The following is a 20,765-nucleotide window of genomic DNA, read 5'->3' as shown; positions in this document are numbered from 1 at the left end:
GTTGAGACCCTAAAATAATATATACTGTAATCCTGTATGAAAATACACTGTTACTACAAAAATTACGATATTGTTAAATGCCAATTACCAATCCTCTGACTTTTTTTGATGCAAGCAAATTCTTGTGCTAGTTTGGTCAAGTCCAGTTCTTAAATAATTTTTGATCAATTTAGCTTGTAAAATGACCTCTCAGCTGATGAAGGCATCACGGGTAGGGTCAAATACAGCATATACGAGGGTCACTATTTATATTTTAAGCCTTGGCAACACTGATTGAAGTTAGGCGCGATTTGACGTTTGCACGGAATCGTCTGGCATTATTGACCATAACGTACTTCAAATGTTTTGTCAATAGCTTCATTTGTGTTGTTTATGTTGCCTTGGAGATTGCGCGACAACAATAAAATGGAATTAACTCGTGAACATTTTCGTGCGATGATTTTTTACGATTTTCGACGTGTATTATCAAGACAAGAGTGCATCGATCAACTTACTTCCACATTTGGCGATGAAGCCCCATCCTTTGCCACCGTGAAACGCTGGTATAACGAATTTAATCGTGGCCGCCATTCGCTCACCGACGAGATTCGCAAAGGTCGTCCAAAATGAGTTGTTGTTCAAGAAAACATTGATGCTGTGCAAAACCTAATACTGCAAGATCGTCATGTGACATACTGTGAGATTGAGGCACCATAGTCATTAGTTCCACCAGCATATATAAAATATTACATGATCATTTAGCTGTGAGAAAGGTATGTTCTCGTTGGATCCCACACAATTTGACAAAAACTCAAAAAGACGCTCGCGTCAATTGGTGCAAACAAATGTTCAATAAATACAATCGTGGTGCTTCAAAAGACGTATATAAGATTGTAACAGGTGACGAATCATGGATATATGCATATGATCCGGAACGTAAACAGCAGTCGACTGTATGGGTGTTTCAAGATGAACCCAATCCAACAAAAGTTGTTCGCGCTCGAAGCACATCGAAACAAATGGTCGCCTGTTTTTTCTGGAAAACTGGTCATGTGGCAACTGTGCCTTTAGAGGAACGTTGAACGGTCAACTCTGAATGGTACACAACAATTTGTTTGCCAGAGGTCTTCGGTCAAATACGGAAAACAAACAAACGCCGTCGGATCATTCTTCATCAAGACAATGCCAGCTGTCACACATCTCGTCTAACAACCGACTTTATGAACAGTCAAAAAATCGAATTGATGGGTCATCCGCCGTACAGTCCTGATTTGGCACCCAATGACTTCTTCTTGTTCCCGAATGTCAAGAATAAATTGCGTGGACAACTATTTTCGTCGGCGGAAGACGCCGTTGATGCGTTCAAAAACCATATTATGGAGGTGTCTCAAGAAGATTGGAAAAACTGCTTTGACAAATGGTTCGAACGAATTCAAAAGTGTATTGACCATAAAGGAGAATACTTCGAAAAACAATAAAGCAGTTTTCAATGCCAAATTCCTGTTTTTTCATTGTTAGGCTCAAAATATAAATAGTGACCCTCTAAGCAGTACATATGTCAGGAATACTACTAGCCAGAATTTGTTTTTCTATGAAGAGGAATTCTGCAACTTGTTTCTATTTTTGATTCAAGTTGACACTACATTCTGAAAACAAACAATTTCTGTAGCTATAGTGCAAGATACATCTTCATATTTCTTCCAGAAATTAGTAGTGGATTCCAGTAACTGTCTAGCGGTGTGTTTCGTTAGGGTGGTGGGGCTTAAAAAAGGTGAAGGTTTCTTTAATGTGTTTCATACTCTGAAATCAATTTACTTGATTTACTAGAACATCTAAAGTTCTAGAAAATCTCTACTTCAAAACAATCCAATGGGCTGTCAGTTCGTCGACGAAGGTTTTTTTTTTTACTTTATTTTTTCATTTGGTAGAAATTGTAAGTAGGGGTGGGGAGCTGTGAAAGTCATCATTGCCACCACATCTTCTTGCCTGTTGTACACCTTTAGGCGACGTAAATTATTCAGATAATCAAGGTTTTCTTCTAATCTAGTATTTTTTTTTAAAACTTTTCTAGTGATTAACATTTTCTGTTTGCAGTTGCAGGAGCATAAAAATATAATATGTTATGTTGAAAATATATTTTAACGCTGAAAGGAAACTTTTGTGAACTATCCGTCTTAATTTATCATTCTTACTGTGCCCCTGAACCGCAGGACTGTTATTTACACCACTGGTTACAACCAGATGTACAAAGTGGTTAGAATTAAAGTTTCCATACTCAGAGCCCTCTGCTGCCCGTTGGTGTGAAACTTGGTACAGAGCAGAGCTGGCAAAATTTGTGTTTTTTTTAAAAGAAAGAAAACAAACAGTTTTTATGTTTTAAACATGTTTTCAATGTTTTAAACAAGAACTGAAAAAAAACAACATGTTTTAAACAAATAAAATGCCAAGAACACATGATTGGGGTGTAAGGGGTGATTTTCCACGTAGTACACCCAACTGTCAACCTCACTTCCACGTAGTACACCCTGGACTGCATTTTGCACACGAACGAGGCTCTGGCGACTGGCACTATGGCCAGTATAATTTTGTGTGTATTGTCCTGTTTTTGTCCTTTAACGGTAAGGGGCTGGACCCCGTATAATGTGACGGGTGCAAAATAGTCTAAGTGCTGACGCACCCACAATTTTAAAATCAAATCAAATCAAATCAAAAGACCACATGATTAATAAAGAATCTGTTAATCATCCAAGGATGGACTGTGTTCGTATTGTAATGTAAACGCTTGACTAACTTCTTAAAATACATATAGTTCGAGAAGCTTCAACTAATCCACAGTTGCCAGGCCCCACTCAGTCCACGTGGTAGCTACTCTGTTTTTTTTTAAATGCAAAATTTTATCGTGAATGAAACTTATTATTAACATTAACAACTATGAGCAGTATGTTAAGTGAGAAACAAATCTGTTTCATCCACATAGTATTCAATTTTATAAATGTTTTAAACACTTGTAAAAACAAACAGCCAAGTGTTTTAAAAGTGACCCACGGGTATTCATCACGATGTATTTCTGACTTTCTGTGTTAATTTAATGTACATTTTCAGCCACTGAACAGATTTCTATGCACAATAAACAAAATGACACGGATTGAGTGAAAAGGCAAAATTACATAACACGGAAACTATGAAACATCAAGTATCAAAATGTGTTTTAAACAAGTCTGAAAAAAAGTGTTTAAAACACTTTGTTTTAAACATTTGTGAAGAAACAAAGCCATGTGTTTTAAATGTTTAAAACACTTTTGTTTTAAACATGCCAACCCTGGTACAGAGGATATGCGTCCATGGGGAAGCAAATGCCAAGGAATAAGGAAAACTAGTTGAAATGTTCGTGAACAAGGTGGAAATAAGGCGCTGAAACAACATCTACATTCCGATTACTTCACTGCATGGTGTGTATTCGCCGCTGATTTCATTCTGGCCCACATTTTCTTTGAGGAGGTGACACTATAAAGTTCTCTCAGGTGTTCAGTTACGCTCAACTCCTTCAACAGCATGCGAATCATACCTTGCAAGAAAGATGACGTACTTATGGAAAATGCATCACATACGTATTGGTCGGCCAAGTGAAGAACCTCATGCCAACCTTGGCGATGATCGTGCAATTTGGCCACCTCGTTCTCCGGACTTGAACCCATGTTTATCTGTCATGATAAAAGGAGGTGTGTACTACCGTTTGGCGACTTCTGTCAGGTACCAATTTTTAGTTTTCCTCCCTGTGTTGATCCTGCTTGGGCAGAAGTAATAGGTTTGGAATGCTGAGAGAAGGCAGCATGGTGTACAACAAAAACTAAGGAGCTTACTATTTATACTCTTCGCTCATGCAAAATTAGCTTACATCAAATAAACATTCTGCTCAAAATAGCCAGGCGTTCTTTCCCGTGGCTAAAATTATTCCTCGATATCGATCTTTCCACCTGCCAGTCATGCTGTGTTTAGAAAGACCTGCGATATGCTATCTTTCAGTTCAAACAGGGCTACTGAACTCGGTAAGGTCTCGTAGATAACAACTTCGAAATGTATTGTGATTCATTATCATCCTGCTTTGAACCTTGATTCATTGGCGTCCGCAAGGGGTGGGGCAGGTGGGAGTACTTGCCCCACTGAGATATGAGAAAGGAAAATGTAATTCTATTGGCGATATTTTATAATAATTAATACTGTTTCTGTGACTTGCAGACTGTAAGTTATGCCATGTCGAACAAAATAAGGAAAGAACGTTTTCACCACAGGCATTAGCTTCATCTTGACTGCCGTTACTGGTATGTAGAACGAAAAAAAATGGTCGGGACGAGATTGGGAAAGACAATTTTTATAAACCTGTCCTTCCGGACAAAATATTCGCCATTTCCGGACCAGTTTCAGGACGAGAAACTTTCGAAATTTACGGACGCAGTGAAAATCTTGAATTCTACACACTATTCCTCGCCCCTTAAGTGATCTGTTTTTGCACTTCTGGAATAAAAATACGATCGGTATCGGTATCGGAAAGTACCCGTTGGAATTCATCTACTGCCCGACCCTGTGGCCGAGTGGTTAGCACATCGCGCTGCGACGACAAGGGTCCCGGGTTCGAATCCTGGTCGGGCTTGGTTGTTTGTGAATGTCCATTCATCAATTTCATCACTCATCCCCATCTTCGCAAATTAGCCAAGAGGCACAAAACGCGAAGTAAAATAAACTAAATCAATCAATCAATTCATCTACTGATACCCGATACCAGCCGATACTTTTCCGACATATTGGTCTACCACGGGGTGCGTAAAAATGCTGGGCGACACTTTCGCAGAGTTTAATTATCATGGAAATTATGCAAAATTCAAGCTTTCTTTTTATTTTGAACCAATTTTCCATGGAAAAACTATATTTTGCGATTAAATCAAATCTACTATTTTAATATTCTGAAACAATCCTTGAATATTCAAAAGCAAATTTACTGGTAAATTGTAGCATGTAATTGGAGAAGAATATTTACACACCAATATTGATCAATATTTTGAAAAAAAAAATAATTATTGCAATTTTCAGGTATTCAGGTATTCCTATCTGTAGGAATCGGTAATGTGTGTGTGTTTATATATATATATATATATATATATATATATATATATATATATATATATATAAATATAAGAGCAATCCGTGACATTCGCTACGAGACTCGGCGGCAAGCGGCCCGGCATCAGCGCTTGTCTTTCCCGGTAAACGGGATCCGCGACAGTCGGCTAGAGTCGGCTATTCAAATTACAGTTTTCATATTGTGTACTAACCTTGACTACAGAAGGTGTTGAAAATGATGTCCCTCTGCTGCAACACATTCCTGGCATTTACACGTGCAAGTTCGTCTACTGTAATTCTCCCGATTTCTTGTACAATACTGTCTTTTAACTCACAGATGGTGTGCGGATTGTCTTTGTATACTTTATTTTTTAGATTTCGCCATAAATAAAAATTGCAGGCTGACCCTGTTACTCTAAACTTTCAATTGGTGGGGGGTGGGTCGTTGTAGTAAATATAAGCAATCAGCTTTGACTCCAAATATACTTTACTAAGGATAATATCGAAAACACACAGAAATAACGAAGAATAATGTCTGTCTCTGTGTAAGTGTCGCATGCTCTGTTATATTTCTCTTTCAAGAGACAATCAGATCTACACAGGTACACAATATATCTACGACAAAAGCAAAACTTGAATGCAAGACAAATAAAAGTATGAGAACTAATTGATTTTCTATCAATAGAGAGAAAACACAAAAACCTGAACATAATAAAACCATTGGTTCAAGGAATTCGTCTGATAATTTAGAAATATCTGTATAACAAATTAATAATATACGGCCTACATACATATACATACGGCCTACATATTTCAAATATTTAGTAATTTACTTTCTATATGTAGGGGAAGCGGGGGCTAGTTGCAACAGGGGTAGGTTGCAACACTGTTAATATCTCCTCAACGTGAAGAGTAACGAGAACGAACTTGCCATTCGCGCATGCGCATTTTGTGCGAGCTGATAACAGTTACAGGAAAGAAGAATTGTTGTTTTCAGACCAGGTGAATAAAATTTGAAGAATTTATTTTGAAGTGACTGGCAACTAGAACAAGTAACTGTCGTTGACTATGTTGCTATTAATGATACACAGGTACTTTCACCTGTAAAATAATAACAGCCATGTTTACAATGAGATTCATGTTGAAGACATTTTCGTCCATTTGTTAAGTAAAGTGGGTGAGGGGTAAGTTGCAACGGGCATATGAAGATGATGGAAGGGAGTGGGTACAGTGTATAGAGTGTGACGGGTGGGTACATTTCAAGAAATGTGCGAAAGAAGATGCGTTTTATGTCTGTCATCATTGTTTCTCAGATTAAAGAAAGTGTTTCTTTTGTTTGTATACTCTTTTATCTAGCGTACATTTGTAAACCACAAATATGCTAAATTTAGGTCTAGGCCTACTTGAAGTTTAAAATATTGTTACAATGTCAGCATATGTTGAACAGTTTCTAACATAATATTCATATAGTTTTTTGTATAATTTGTTAAATAAATTAAGATTTACGTTCTTACTTTCATTTATGTTTCCATGTGTTGCAATATGCCCCATCCACCACAAAAGTTAGGTGTTTGGAAATTTTAAATTTCCAAGAAAAATACATGAGTGTCGAGGTTCTCAAATTTTCTGTGCAAGTGGAATGTATTCCTCCTTTTAACTACAAACTACAAAGTTTCGTGGACGTAATGTTGAAAAGCAAAAATTATACAATTTTTTGAAGTTGAAGCTTTTAAAAGTGTTGCAACTAACCCCCGCCTCCCCTAATAACTTAATAAATATAACACTATATATATATATATATATATATATATATATATATATATATATATATATATATATATATATATGTGTGTGTGTGTGTGTGTGTGTGTGTGTGTGTGTGTGTGTGTGTGTGTGTGTGTGTGTGTGTGTGTGTGTGTGTGTGTGTGTACATCCACACCCATATAGACAACTATTTTAAAACAGGCCACACAATTTCAAGTAAAATTGACGTAACTTTGTCCTGCCAATAAAAGAAGAATATTCACGAAATCATATATTGTGTCTTACAAAAGAAGAAACAATTCTTAACAACAATGCTGACGAAACTGCCCCTAGGAAAGTAAATGCTGTTTCTATCTCAGATTAGGATCTCTGGCTTGCCTGTTATATATTGTATATACACATTATGGCGGTTTCGCTGAATCACCTAATTTTCTACGCTTATTATGATGTCATGGTTTTATTAGTCGTAACTCATAAAGGAGTATGTCACTGGAAGAGTCAGTGTTTTCGGTTCGAAGATACTTACTTACTTATTCCAATCCTCTTCTACCGATTAGTGTCGAGGTTTTGTAGAGAGGTTGCCATCTGTCACGATCTTCTTCCAACTTCTTTCCTTCACTCCACGAGATGTTCCTCCTGCTCAAGATATCCTTCATTCCTCATTCCATGTCCTACGTGGTCTTCCTTTCGGTCTCTTTGCACCCAATCCTCCCATTCTCGCTTCCCATACCTGTTTAGGTATTCGATGTTCAAGCATTCTGCTGAGGTGTCCAAACCATCTGAGTTGTGTATTCTCCACATCCTGATATATTGGTTTTGTGTCTGATTGTTTGATTTCTGATTTTGTCCCTTCTGGTCTTTCCCACTGTTCTCCTCAAATATTTCATTTCTACTGTTTGTAAGTTTTGTTTTTGTTTTTAATTAATTATCCAGGATTCACTTCCATATATCAATGTTGGTACATAAGTTGATTTGTACACAATCATTTTTGTTTTTTGGCTTATTTCCTTTTTCCATAAAAGTCCTTTGTTTATGGCATAATATAATCTTTTTGTATTCTTTATTCGAGTGTTTAATTCTTCATCTATTTTTCCATTACTATTGATTGTAACACCCAGATACTTAAAACTTTGTACTTGTTTTAGCTCTGAATCTTCAAGGCTTATTATGCAGGGTTTTTCTATTCTCCCTATCCTTAACACAGTTGTTTTATCTTTGTTTATTTTCATATATTTCTTTGACATATTACCATTTATTATTTCTAAATTTCTTTGTAGGTTTGCTTGTGAATTTGCAAACAATACAATATCATCTTCATATAAAAGTTCAGATACAGTTACAGTTTTCAGTTTCCAATTTCCTACTTTGAATTTTCTCATCTTTGGTTTTATTTCTTTCAGAACATCATCCATTAGAATGATAAACACGTATGGGGATAAAATATCACCTTGTCTTACTCTGTTGATGTTTTGAATTCCTCTGATCTGTTATTGCCAGTTCTGACATAGCATCTATTTGTTCTGTAGAAACTTTGTATTGCTTCTACTAATTGTTTGTTTACATTGTTTTTCTTTAGGGTTTTCCATAGCTCTTGCCATGGCACCCTATCGAAAGCCTTTTCCAAATCTATAAAGCATAGGTATAATTATCTATTGTATTCTATAACTTTCTCTATTATTTGCCTTATTGTAAATATGTGATCTTGGACACCTCTACCTGGTCTGAATCCACTTTGTGTCTCCTCTAATTTATCCTCGATTTCTTGTCTTAGTCTAGTTTCCAAAATTCTTGAATAGACTTTGCCAGGCACACTGAGTAGTGAAATACCTCTGTGATTTCCGCATTCCCTGTTATCTCCTTTCTTATATATTGGTATTAGTATTGAAATTTCCCAATCCTTCACTATCTTCTTTTCCTTCCATGCCACATTTATTATTCTGAGCAACAGATCCTCTCCTTCCTTTCCCATATACTTGATCATTTCTGGTGCAATGCCATCATGACCAGCTGCCTTTCCTAGTTTCATTCTACTAATAGCTTTCTTTAACTCTTCCCATGTAATTACTTCTTGTTCTACATCTAGCATATCTGGTTCTTCAGGCCTTCTCTCCTCCTCCTCCTCTTCATTTGGTACGTTTCTTTCGTTTTCACTTAATAATTTTTGGAAATAGTTTTTCCATCTTTTCATTATTTCTTCAGAATTTGTTAATAATTTCTTATTTTCATCATATATAAATTTTAAAGGGCAATATTTTTGTTTCCTCATGTTCTTCAAAACTTTGTAAAAAAGTTTTTGATTTTCCTTACGATTTTGCTCCATATTTCTTCCATATTACTCCCACATTTCTTTCTTTGCCTCTTGAACCACTTTCTTCACTTTATCCCTCTGCTTTCTATATTCTTCAAATGCCTCCAGAGTACCCACTGACAGGTATTTCTTCCATTTTTCTTTCTTATCTTTTACCTTTGCTTCTATTTCTGGATTCCTCCAATTTGTTATCTTTTTCTTGCTTCCTACTCTAGATGTTCCACATACTTGTTCAGCTGCAGATATTATTGCCCCTTTCCATTTACTCCAGAGTTTTTCTAAATCCTCTTCTCTTTCTTCTACTTGCTCATTCGCTAGTTCTTCTTTCACTTTCTTTCTAAATTCTCCTTGAACATTTTTCTCTTTCAACTTGTATACCTTTATCTTCTCTCTTATGTTGTAATTTATCGTTTTCTTCCTTCTATTCTTCCTTGATGTCTTACTTTTAACCCCTATGGTCATATCTATAATGAGAAGTTTATGATCAGTGTTTACTTCTGGCCCTCTTTTAACTCTCGCATCTCTTATGAACTTTTTCATATCTCTTCGCACAATGATGTCATCTGTTATAGATTTTTCATTTCTACTTGTTCTTCTCTAGTATATTTGTGTATGTCTTTATGTATATACATAGTGTTGGTGATAATCAGATCATTTATTATGCAGAGTTCCAATAATCTCTCTCCATTGTTATTTATAACTTCTTCTCCATACTTTCCTATTACTTTTCCCTATCGATCAGTTTTATTTCCCACTCTGGCATTCATATATCCTAGGATAGTAACTTCTTTATCTATGTCTTCAATAGTTCTTTGTAGTATTTCATAAAACTGATCTTTGTTTTTTGAAGTTTCATTCTCGTTAGGGGCATATACAATCACTAGAGTTAATTCTTTCTGCTGTAAAATGTCTACTGTCATTATTCTCTCATTTATAAATTTCCATCCCTTGACATTTTCCTTTCTATTTTTATGTATCATACATGCCACTCCCGATCTTGATCTTTCTTGTTTTGGTACTCCACTGTAGAATAGAAGAAAGTTTTCATCAAGTTCTTCAATTCCATTACCTTTCTTCTTTGTTTCTGTAACTGCAAGGTATTTCACTTTTGTTTCCTTTATCTCTCTTAGTAATTCACATTCTTTCCCATTTAGACTCCTTACATTCCATGTTCCAACATTTACTGAGCCATATCCTCGCCAATTCGTCGTCATCGTGATCTGTTCGGCTTGCTCTCTTGTCCTTCTTTTATTCATTCAAAGGCTAAGGGAGTAAACCCCGAAAGAAAATCCTGGTCCCCCAGGTTGGGGGTTGGAGTGAGAGACTTTAACTCTACCCGTAAAACGTAGAGCACAACAGCTAAAGCCCGACCCTGTGGCCGAGCGGTTAGCACATCGCGCTGCGACGCCAAGGGTCCCGGGTTCGAATCCCGGTCGGGCTAGGTTGTTTGTGAATGTCCATTCATCAATTTCATCCTTTCATCACTCATCCTCATCTTCGCAAATTAACCAAGAGGCACAAAACGCGAAGTAAAATAAACTAAATCAATCAATCAATCAATCAGAACAGCTAAGCTATGCTCACTGCAAGCCCAGAGGCAGAAAGGAGGTAGCCCCTCCACTGGGCTAAAATGCTGTAGGCCAATCCCCTGCACATTTGAACCTACAATGACGGTTCGAAGATAGTTGTTTGTAAAGGGGGTTCCACCCCTGGCGCCGGCCCTGCTGACATCCTTTACAACGTTTTCTGAACGTCTGCGAGCTTTTCAGCTAGCTATCGTATCTGCTTCTACAAAAAAGTATGTGCACGTAGTTCCTGAAACTCTCGCCAGATGGAAGAATCTACAATAGAGCCATCTATTGAACAAACAGGGAAATATTTGTAAGCATTAACTTTCTGATAGGACTCGGATTTGAATACACACACTTCAAATTGTTGGTTGATATTCTTAATGTAGTTATATTTGTATGTCCTCCTCCGTAGTCGAGCGGGTTAAGGCGTTCACTCGTCTTGAGATCGTTCGCTGCGGGACGGCGTAGGTTCGAATCCGGCTCTGGTCGGAATTTATTCGGCCTACGTATAGGGCCGGTGGGAAATTGGGAAGCTCCGAGTGAGTGAGCGTAACCCGGTCGAGAAGACCTACAACAACGGCTGGGGGTTCGTCGGGCTGATCACCCGTCACCCCAATACTGGTCTAAGACCTCCACGCTATAACAGGTGACGGAGGAACAGTGTGGGAGGGAGACCAGCAGTCGGTAGGTAAGCCAAGGCCCTTCAAGGGCTGTAGCGCTGTGGGTTTAGTTTTTTTTTAGTTATATTTGTATTTTTTATTTTGTATTTTTTGCCTCGTTCGGTAAAGGTCACACTACAAGCATTTGTATTCATGCTATTTGGCATAGCAGAAAAGATTTGAATCGATTTTTTTGAGCAGGTTGATTTCCTGTTTTTAATGCAAAATTTATTTTAGTTTATATGAACGGCAAGATTTTCAACACGTTTTGAAAACCTATTTCCGGTACAGATGAAAATCCTTGTTCTAGGCTTATTTCAGCTTTAATGAAATGGGAAACCAGGGGTACGTAAATAAAAATTGCGAGCAAACGTACATCTAATCATTTTAATATCTAAGAAACATCCCTGCTCCATTTGAACTAAGGGAATGGTAAGGAGATGAGTTCCTTCTTTCTCCTGTCTTGGGGTTGTAAACAGGGCGTGCGAAATCACTACAGATTGGTAGGGGGAGGGAAGGAGCAGACACACAGATACACACACAATAGATATATAATGTCATTAAATATATGCCAATTATCAAATAATTCAATTATATTATAAAATATACAATATATTATATCAATTTTCCTTCATTCAAAATTCGATTGCAAATTAAAGATTTTACTACACTCCTAATGCTATGAACAATTATCTGCGAGAGTAGGGGGAGTGTCCAAAATGAAGAGACATTAAGAAGATAATGGTTGCCAACACAAAAATCACTTCTAAAAGCTAATAAGTTTTATTTATATATTTTGCGGTAGCTGACGAAAGGCCATGAGAAATGGAGAAGCAATAACAAATCGGACTAATTTCTGTGTCCTGGGGATTGCTGGGTTGAGTGTCCTTAGAGACGAGGCTCTGCTGTTTGTTTTTTGTGTGTTTTCGATATTATTCCCGTGAAGTATATTCGACTTCAAAACTAATTGTTTATCTTTTGTTGTTAGAACAAAAAACCTCTCCCCTGGAAAAGTTTGGTGGGGGGGAATTTTAAGACAAGATCTTTGGTGGGGGAATTCCCTCCCATCCACCCCCCCGGGGATTTCGCACCCTGGTTGTAAATGTCTGTTCTCGATCTTCTCCCAAAAGTTTATATATGGTTCAGTTTATGTTCGGATAAGCTATTCCGTACTGAATTTCCAGTTTAAAGTGAAGTTCGAACAACGATACAATGTGCGGCTACCCAGGATCTATCTCGAGATCCCTTGAGGGGCGAGAAAGTGTGTTATCTGGTTTCAAGTCATGAAATACTGTAGTATATATTATAAGCAAATTATACATTGTGTGACCGCATAAAGAACATTAAGACAAACAATTTTCGTTAATAAAACCTCGCTTCAAGCATCGTTTCGACGCTGCGAATCCTCTAAATGCATAATTTATCCTGATTAAATGGCACCAGGCAACACAGGATCACTATTGTAACTAATTGATTAACTTTGCAATTATGATGAACAAAATGTCTTATGTATGTCTTATCTACCAACAATCAGGTAGATGTCCTTTTATATCTCTGAATAAGTCGCATAGTTATGTAAAATTGTTTTAGGCAAATTCTTCAAATGTTGTGCCAAAGTTTCGAAAGAGACAGAGTGCCTCGGACACAAAGAATCTCGTTTGAATCTTTCTCATCCGGACTCGTCTCAAAATAGAGACGAGGCTACGATTGAACCGACCACTTTGGCGGAGTGGTTAGCACAGCGCTCTTCAAAGCCAAGGGAATCTCACTCTGGGCATGGCTGTTCTTTGTGAGTGTCCCTTCATCAATTCCATCGTATCATCACTCAACCTCATCGTCGAGATTAGCCTAAAGTAGCGGAAAATATGAATTCTGCTTTAAATGTTGGAATATGAATAGTTTTAATTTATCATTTATTTTTAATTTATGTAAGTTTTACATCTTTTGTGACAATTGAATCAAAGGGATAAAACAGGAAGAACATTTTGACCAAAAATAACCCACAAAGTGAACTTTTGATATTTAGTAATTACTTACTTTCTATGGTTTAAGTGAGATTAACAAGAAATTTATGGACTATTTATCGTACTTTGAGTAGTGTATGTGATGTGTCAATTGTATCTGAATTGCAAAGAGAAAATGTAATATTGTCTATTATTGTTTACTGAAAATCGGCAATGCATAAATTTTCGACGTCGGGAAATCGCATTAACAATTGCAGGAACACTCATTTATTTGTACAACACTTCACCATGATTGTGCAGGACATTCAAACAACCATATTCCTAAATTTGACAAAATTGAGCAGAGGTATAGTATTTAGTTGTTCAGTTTTGAACGTCGATCACTTAGACGGCGTGTTATAATAGTTTTCAATATTTTAAAATTTCCCCCATTTCCTAAAAAAGAGTCTTCTTATTTTACTTGTTTGCAAGTTTAATTTACTTCCTTACAAGAAGTGCAATTTGTAAAATTTACTGTATATTGTCAATAAAACGTAACTAATACTTTATAGTGGTCTAGTGGAAATATTTAATTATAGGAAATTCCATTTGAAATATTCTATATGAAGGTCAGTCGTATACTCTTCTGAATCAGATTTATATCTTAAACTGTATAGGTCCAGTCCCGTGTATAAAGTGGACTTAAAACACCAAATCAATTAATCAATCAGATTTTTTTAGTTTGATTTGCTTTATTTTACTTCGCTTTTTGTGCCACTTTTGGCTAAATTTGCGAAGATGGGAATGAGCGAGGATATGATGAAATTGATGAATGGACACTCACAAACATCCATGCCCAGACCGGGATTCGAACCCGGGACCCCTAGTGTCCCAATCAATCAGATTTATATCTTATATTCCAATATATACTTTCTTATTATGTCTCATATACAAATGGGCATTAGCATGTAGATAGATTTACTCGAATTAAACTTTTATTTCAACTCATTTTAAATAGTTTTCATGTTCTTAGAAAGGTTTATGCAGATTACAGATCAAGTAAACTAACTAGTACCACAATATACTGTAATACTTTTAAATGTTTTTAATTCTCTGAGAAAGGAACATAATGTTTGTAAACAATATAACCTTTTTATGTTGAGCTATTAGAAATTAGATTATTTAAATAGTAGCATCACCTGTGGTAAGGGGTACAACTTGGATATGCGGATTTAGGGGAGTACGCTATTCCCTTCAAAATTTTGAGGGGATACAATTTACCCCTGTACCCCCCTCCCGTTCCTGCGCCACTGCTGGCGATGTTCGTTATGACGAGGCTAACCAGGCTCTGGCGACGGACGTCGTGAGTCATCTGGAGCGGCCTGTGTTTACAACCGGGCAATGAATTTCGGTCCGTCGGACAGGGCGAACGGGTACGACCTAGGCGATGAGCAGCCGGTGTGGTTCTCAGGCGCCGATGGGCTCTAGAAGCTCCTTCGGGAATCGCGGCGTGAAGGATGATGAGCGAGCGTCGGCCCCGTGAAGCGTGGGGGAGGAGACAGCAAGAAGTCGGGTCAGCATGGTGGAGAAGTCTCAACGACTGTGCGGCGACGGTGATGCTTGGTCTCCTACGACGTTCGCTGGTTTGCGGAGGCGACAGGTGAGTGGAGAAGGTAACATAATTTAGAACTGCATAATATGTATTCATGTCCAGATATTAGAATACTTAATTCAAGAAGATTTAGGTCGGCAGGCAATGTGGCACAAATGACAGAGGAAAGAGGAGTTTACAGGATTCTTGTTGGGAAACCTGATGGCAAGACACCTGTAGGAAGGCCAAGACGAAGATGGAGGGACAACGTTGAGATAGACCTAAAGGAAATCGGTAGGGATGGAAAAAGAGTATATAGATCTTGCTCAGGATAGGGACAGATGGAAGGCCTGTGTTGCTGCAGCCATAAATCTTCGGGTTTAAGCATGCTAGAGAGTTAGTTAATTAGTAGCCGAGAAGCGAAAGTTCGCAGACTCCCGTGGTTGTTAAGCTCCTCCGGATGATTCTTAACAACTGTCTCTTTTCTAATTTTTGCTAAAATGTTATCTGATTCTCTCGTTGTGACGTTTTACTGACCAAGGGTTCTGGTTGTTTCCTTGATTTAATCCAGTAGCGTAATAACTAAAGAACACCGTGCGTTTCGACGCCATTGCTGATGTTGCATTGGAATGTTGTTTGTTTCATTTACTGAATACCTGACCGAGTTTACCGACGAATATAGGGGAAGTTCGATAACCATTTCGTAACTGTTATCCTGTACAGCTTTCATCTCTTGCGAGAACACTTCTGGAACAGGTACACCTACATCTTCCCGTACTCTCTTTCTAGAAACAGTCAGTGCCTTCCTCCCTTCAGCTGCTGTTATATTTGGTACACAGGTATGATCCTTCTGAGAAATAATTGTTTCTCCATTTATTGATATTGTCGCCGGACATCCCCTCTTCTCGTTCAGGCAGGCCTGAAATAACGTAAAAAAATGGTTACATGGTGTACGGTTTCTATTAATTAATTCTATTAATTACAACAAAACAAGAAAGAGATTATTATTACAGTTTTTAATGAGACTTACCCATAGCACTGATCCCTTGTTTCTCCTCTTGAAGCGAAATTGATAGCCCTGGCGAACGAGCACTGGCTTCCTCTTGGTAGTTTCCGTTACTTCGAACTCCATTTCTCACTCAAGTATTGAGGGCTTCCCCGATTGCGCAGTGGTAGCGTCGTCGCCTTGTAATCAAGAGGTCCTGGGTTCGATACCCGGCGGGGAACACAGTGGTTCGGATCCCACTTTAAACTGTAGGTCCAGTCCCGATTATCTTTACTGTGCATAAAGTGGACTTAAAACACCAAATCAATCAATCACTCAAGTATTGAAGTACTTACAAGACTGGTCTTTATATACGTACAGTTTATTGTCCTGTTCGTATTTCTATTCGTAGGGAAAGTGAAAGGTGTATTTCTATTTGTATGGAAAAGTGGCAGGTGTAGTTCTATTCGCAGGAAAATGAAAGGTGTAGTTCTATTCTATTGTGACAGGTGTTTTTCTATTGGCTTACCCTATTTTTTTCATAGAAAAATGAGTAGAACAGGTAAAGGAGTGTAAGTGGGGTTGGCAACACTTAACGCAAAATCCCCGCACCCGACCGAGTTTCGGTGTATGGTTTGAGAAAGTTATGATTTTACGTTGACGTCTTCCTTGTTTTCTCCACAAAATGTAGAAATATATATATCCATGTGTGTGTGTGAAGGATAAACTTTGTAACCCTCACAAAAATATATAACGTTCCTGCGTCGCTGTCTACATTCCATATAATTTCATTAAAACACTAAACCAACAATTATACACTCCTAGCACCCCCCCCCCACATATATAGATAGATTTATTTTCACGAATAATATGTGTACGCAGTTGAAATTGAAGAAATTGCGGAGGGAGGGAAACTTCAGAACCTTCTTTTTTTACATTTTCAGATTTTGTGTATGAGTGCAACAGTGCCAGTACGATTGTGCTACCATTCGAGTATGCAGCATGGAGTCCTTTCTTTAAAAAAAAAATTCACAGGAAAATTGTCCACTTCAGGTAGTTGGAAGTAGTAGGGAAAAATGGCTTAAAAAGCGCCAAATTTCAACCTGGTGTCGGAAAATTGAACTATTTTTTTTATCGCCATCTCTTCCCCATGCTCTGCATAGTGGATTCGCCAAATTTCAGAGTTCTACGATGCCTCAAACAGGCCATAGAGGGCTCTGAGTTGGGTAACTTTAATTCTGGCCACCTGGTATGACTCAAACCGTGATTAACAGACATGCTATCCCAAATGATAATAGAACATACATTCAGAGGGGGGATTTTCTTTCCCTGGTTGGGAACGAAAATATTAATGAAGAGCCTGAGATGAAAAAAGTAGAAGGGGGAAAATTCCCTGGCTTCCCCCTTCAATTCCAACACTGTGTGTACGACAAACTGACCTAAGAAATGAAGACTAAAATTGGTAAACGCTGTAAGTGCCTCAATAATTCAAACACAGTTTTCCACGTTAAACTGTGAAATGTGCAGAGGTGTCTCGTGAACGCATGCGGTGCATGCTGCGCATGCGTCAATTGTGGGAAAAAGGACAGCTTGCTCTGCGACGACATTCATGAGCATTTCTACATTCTAATTTCTTCATATAGGAGAAGTATTTATTTTACATGAGAGCGCTGAACTAAGCTTATATTACATTTCTTGGATCTGAAGTGAAAGAAAGTAATAATTCTTTTCCCACAATTGATGCATGCGTCACTTCAGATCTAAGAAATGTAATATAAGCTTAGTTCAGCGCTCTCATGTAAAATAAATACTTCTCCTATATGAAGAAATTAGAATGTAGAAATGCTCATGAATGTCGTCGCAGAGCAAGCTATCCTTTTCCGCACAATTGGCGCATGCGCAGCATGCACCGCATGCGTTCACGAGACGCCTCTGGAAATGTGCCATGCTTTATAATGTGGTAAACGTGAAATGTGGGTGGTAGCCCTCTAAGTAGTTCAAAGGGCGTGTAAAGAGGTCACTAGTGTGCACGTTCTTACGGGCTGATGTGCGGAACTATACGATTTCCCAACACTTTCGCTTTTGGCACTTACAACGTTTACCACTTTTAGTCTTCAAATTACAAATAGGGAAGCGATTAGATCTGTTAAGTGACGTGCTTTTATTTGCTTGTGCTTCAATCTTAAATTTGGTGCTCCATACTAATTTATTTTTTTAAAAAATATATTTTGTGACGAAATTTTTTTTTTGCCTGGCAATACTGAAAAGGTGCAATGAAACCGTAGATTGATTTATATAAAAAGGAGGTTGTCGAGAGACATACACACAAACGGAAGCAGTGATTTTACAAGTTAGGAAATTGCATAACACTCCTGCCCCCCTCTCACCTGTGAGAGTCGTTTCGCGGAATTCTCACAACAAAATCCTTGCCCGGGGAAAAGTGACAGAAAAGACGACATTTTATATTGATACCGTTAGATTAAACCTGACAGATGACATTCCAAATCGATTCCGTCCAAATGAACTGTTTCCTGGAAATTCTTTCATTTTCATTTTTCTTGTTGTCGGTCTAAGTGACAACTGGAGACGGGATACAATGGTTCAATTCCCTGAAAGAAAAATACAATTTTTAACTGTATTAGACTTAATCCGTACACGCAAACATCAGAATTCAATATTTAATTTTATAATATAATTTTTAGCTGTAATCTCCTTAATAATAATACATTTAAAAATTTTAATGTACATGCATTTTAATTTTTTAATACTTGTATAATATTTTGTTTGTATATGTACGTCACACTATGACGCTCTTCATCAATTTCATCACATCATCTCTCATCATCATCTTGGCGATTAGCCAAAAGTAGCAGAAAAACGAAATAAAGAATGTGTAATGTGTAATGTATGAATATAATATGACAGAAAACACCGCATCAGAACCGCGCGAACGTGTGTGTACAGGGTAATTCATAAAGAAAATAACACTTTTGAATATTCAGTACGTGTTAATTATTACCAAGGAACGGATTTATATGTAGTAAAGTGTACTAAATATGTAAATACATATTTAGTTATTTTCCCAAAATATGGAGTTAAATGTGGACTTAAAATTGGAAACATTTACCTTTTTAACAATATAAGACGCTACACGAGCTACATATAATACAGTACGCTTACATTGACATTAATTGTAAAACAACACAAAATGTATTTTCATTTTCTGTTTCAAAAACAATGAATAACAAAATCTTGTTGTAAGTGTTCGAACATGAATTTCCTTCTGTTGTTTGTCAAGATGGATTTATTGACTAAAACTGCGTTCAATATCGCAAGAAGTAATGGCAGTGTATTTCATATTTATTCGCAAGAAATTAACCCAACTCGTTGGGTCACACAAGGACATGTAGTTATTGCGCGAATATGGATTATATGTTGAGTAATGATCTGAAATATGAAATAATATGTAAAAATTAAGTAAAATATGAGCCAAACCCTAATATATGTACAAATATGGAAAATGAAAACTGAATTTTTCGAGTATACATGCCATGATGTGCTAAGATAATACAAAATATAACTGATTTCAGCTTCATACATAAATATGGATTTACATATAAACCCGTTCCCTGATTATGACATACACGGTCAGTAGCGCCAACTTTAAATAAATCATTCATGGAGCAAGGTTGGCATATACAATATTTTATACAAATATACATATACATACATACATATGGGCATGAAATCGCATGTAAAAAATATTTCGTACACTGTTAAAATATAAGGAGGAACGGTCGTGGCCGTTTTTTGTAAATTAAAAGGCAGATTGTTATTTTTTAACTGTAGTATATTGTAAACTTTACTGCAATTTCTAACAGTACACGAAACATTTTTTACTTGCGATTTCATGCTCATTTACCTGATTGCTTTTTCAATTTCACTCAATTAGCCCACAATTAAAAACATTCAGTTGCGCATCTTGATAGATCAACTAGCGGATAAAAGCAAACAATTTCCAATTTACATGTAATATTAAGTTCATATTAGTTTACACTCTGGAGTACATATTCGAGCAGACAAGGTCCCTGAATTTACATATAAATATGTTGCCTGGACTATCGACTGAAGCGACGAACTGTACAATTTCCTCATTAATATTCGATTCCGTTTCATCGAGCAGGAACTGTGTTTTTCAAGAGAATGGAGGCTATTTCTAGCCCATGCTGCGGAAATTCAATCTCCTAGACTCGGACAATATTTAGCTTCTCTGAGTGTCTGTTCGGAAGTTTCTGAAAATTGCTGAATAATGTCGTTTGGCAGTGGTGGAATTTTTTTTTGTGGAACTATTGAGTTTTATCTGAGTAGGTTATAAAATCAGGTTACTCCGAGAGCGTCGACTAACTCCGTTGTCTTGTAATCTAAGAGTCCAGTGTTCGATTCCCGGTTGGAGTGCACATAAACGTAGGCCCACTATTTTCTATACTGCTTTCATTTCCAAACTGCGCTTCAAGGTCACGGCATCGTCTCCCCACGCAGTCGCCTGTTCTCCTCCAAACACAACCAACACACGCCTTCTGCCTGTTCATTGGGTGCTGCACGGGGAATGCATAGGAGTGGGAGTGAGGAAGAGGGAAGCGCGGGGCTGGGATTGAACCGCACATTCGAACTGAAAAATAATATAGCTGAGGGGCATAGCATTGGCCCAGCACTCCAACTTTCACTTCGAGCACTGGACCCTGTCACGATTAAAATTTGAAGCTAAAAAGAAACTTAAAATAATCTGTATCAAACATTTTCCTGTGGAAACAGAATATACAGGGTGTTTCCGGGCTGATGATACAAACTTT

Source organism: Lepisma saccharinum, chromosome 3, assembly GCF_977018435.1.
Source record: "Lepisma saccharinum chromosome 3, izLepSacc3.1, whole genome shotgun sequence".
Taxonomy (NCBI): Eukaryota; Metazoa; Arthropoda; class Insecta; order Zygentoma; family Lepismatidae; genus Lepisma; species Lepisma saccharinum.
Note: the sequence above shows the minus strand (reverse complement) of the source record.